The sequence below is a fragment of the Zea mays genome, chromosome 7 (assembly GCF_902167145.1).
Source record: "Zea mays cultivar B73 chromosome 7, Zm-B73-REFERENCE-NAM-5.0, whole genome shotgun sequence".
Lineage (NCBI taxonomy): Eukaryota > Viridiplantae > Streptophyta > Magnoliopsida > Poales > Poaceae > Zea > Zea mays.
Window position 1 is genome coordinate 158,340,969 of NC_050102.1, and position 2,914 is coordinate 158,343,882.

The window sequence follows — 2,914 nt, forward strand, 5'->3', positions numbered from 1 at the left end:
CCGTAGGTGTTAGGCTCTAGTATTATTGAAAATGGTCGCTCATGGCTATTTTCAAGGTCGCTCATGGCTATTTTCATAAAAAAGGGGGTTGTGTGGCCATTTATCATCGACTAGAGGCTCATAAACCTGACCCCACATATGTTTCCTTGCCATAGATTACATTCTTGGATTTCTGGTGGAAACCATTTCTTGGTTAAAAACTCGTACGTGTTAGCCTTCGGTATTATTGAAAATGGTCATTCATGGCTATTTTCGGCAAAATGGGGGTTGTGTGGCCATTGATCATCGACAGAGGCTCATACACCTCACCCCACATATGTTTCCTTGCCATAGATCACATTCTTGGATTTCTGGTGGAGACCATTTCTTGGTCAAAAATCCGTAGGTGTTAGCCTTTGGTATTATTGAAAATGGTCGTTCATGGCTATTTTCGACAAAAATGGGGGTTGTGTGGCCATTGATCATCGACTAGAGGCTCATACACCTCACCCCACATATGTTTCCTTGCCATAGATCACATTCTTGGATTTCTGGTGGAGACCATTTCTTGGTCAAAATCCGTAGGTGTTAGCCTTCGGTATTATTGAAAATGGTCGTTCATGGCTATTTTCGACAAAAATGGGGGTGTGTGGCCATTGATCATCGACCAGATGCTCATACACCTCACCCCACATATGTTTCCTTGCCATAGATCACATTCTTGGATTTCTGGTGGAGACCATTTCTTGGTCTAAAATCCGTAGGTCTTAGCCTCTAGTATTATTGAAAATGGTCGCTCATGGCTATTTCATAAAAAATGGGGGTTGTGTGGCCATTTATCATCACCTAGAGGCTCATAAACCTCACCCCACATATGTTTCCTTGCCATAGATCACATTCTTGGATTTCTGGTGGAGACCATTTCTTGGTTAAAAACTCGTACGTGTTAGCCTTCGGTATTATTGAAAATGGTCGTTCATGGCTATTTTCGGCAAAATGGGGGTTGTGTGGCCATTGATCATCGACTAGAGGATCATACACCTCACCCCACATATGTTTCCTTGCCATAGATCACATTCTTGGATTCCTGGTGGAGACCATTTCTTGGTCAAAATCCATACGTGTTAGCCTTTGGTATTTTGAAATGGTCATTCATGCTATTTTCGACAAAAATGGGGGTTGTGTGGCCATTGATCATCGACTAGAGGCTCATACACCTCACCCCACATATGTTTCCTTGCCATAGATCACATTCTTGGATTCTGGTGGAGACCATTTCTTGGTCAAAAATCTGTAGGTGTTAGCCTTCGGTATTATTGAAAATGGTCGTTCATGGCTATTTTCGACAAAAATGGGGGTTGTGTGGCCATTGATCATCGACCAGACGCTCATACACCTCACCCCACATTTGTTCCTTGCCATAGATCACATTCTTGGATTTCTGGTGGAGACCATTTCTTGGTCTAAAATCCGTAGGTGTTAGCCTCTAGTATTATTGAAAATGGTCGCTCATGGCTATTTTCAAGGTCGCTCATGGCTATTTTCATAAAAAATGGGGGTTGTGTGGCCATTTATCATCGACTAGAGGCTCATAAACCTCACCCCACATATGTTTCCTTGCCATAGATTACATTCTTGGATTTTGGTGGAAAACCATTTCTTGGTTAAAAACGCGTACGTGTTAGCCTTCGGTATTATTGAAAATGGTCATTCATGGCTATTTTCGGCTAAATGGGGGTTGTGTGGCCATTGATCGTCGACCTGAGGCTCATACACCTCACCCCACATATGTTTCCTTGTCGTAGATCACATTCTTGGATTTCTGGTGGAGACCATTTCTTGGTCAAAAAACCGTAGGTGTAGCCTTCGATATTATTGAAAATGGTCGTTCATGGCTATTTCGACAAAAATGGGGGTTGTGTGGCCATTGATCATCGACCAGAGGCTCATACACCTCACCCCACATATGTTTCCTTGCCATAGATCACATTCTTGGATTTCTGGTGGAGACCATTTCTTGGTCAAAAACTCGTACGTGTTAGCCTTCGGTATTATTGAAAATGGTCGTTCATGGCTATTTTCGGCAAAATGGGGGTTCTGTGGCCATTGATCATCGACCAGAGGCTCGTACACCTCACCCCACATATGTTTCCTTGCCATAGATCACATTCTTGGATTTCTGGTGGAGACCATTTCTTGGTCAAAAATCCGTAGGTGTTAGCCTTCGGTATTATTGAAAATGGTCGTTCATGGCTATTTTCGGCAAAATGGGGGTTCTGTGGCCATTGATCATCGACCAGAGGCTCGTACACCTCACCCCACATATGTTTCCTTGCCATAGATCACATTCTTGGATTTCTGGTGGAGACCATTTCTTGGTCAAAAATCCGTAGGTGTTAGCCTTCGGTATTATTGAAAATGGTCGTTCATGGCTATTTTCGACAAAAATGGGGGTTGTGTGGCCATTGATCATCGACCAGAGGCTCATACACCTCACCCCACATATGTTTCCTCGCCATAGATCACATTCTTGGATTTCTGTGGAGACCATTTCTTGGTCAAAAATCCGTAGGTCTTAGCCTCTAATATTATTGAAAATGGTCCATCATGGCTATTTTCGGCAAAATGGGGGTTCTGTGGCCATTGATCGTCGACCAGAGGCTCATACACCTCACCCCACATATGTTTCCTTGTCGTAGATCACATTCTTGGATTTCTGGTGGAGACCATTTCTTGGTCAAAAATCTGTAGTGTTAGCCTTCGATATTATTGAAAATGGTCGTTCATGGCTATTTTCGACAAAAATGGGGGTTGTGTGGCCATTGATCATCGACCAGAGGCTCATACACCTCACCCCACATATGTTTCCTTGCCATAGATCACATTCTTGGATTTCTGGTGGAGACCATTTCTTGGTCAAAAATCTGTAGGTGTT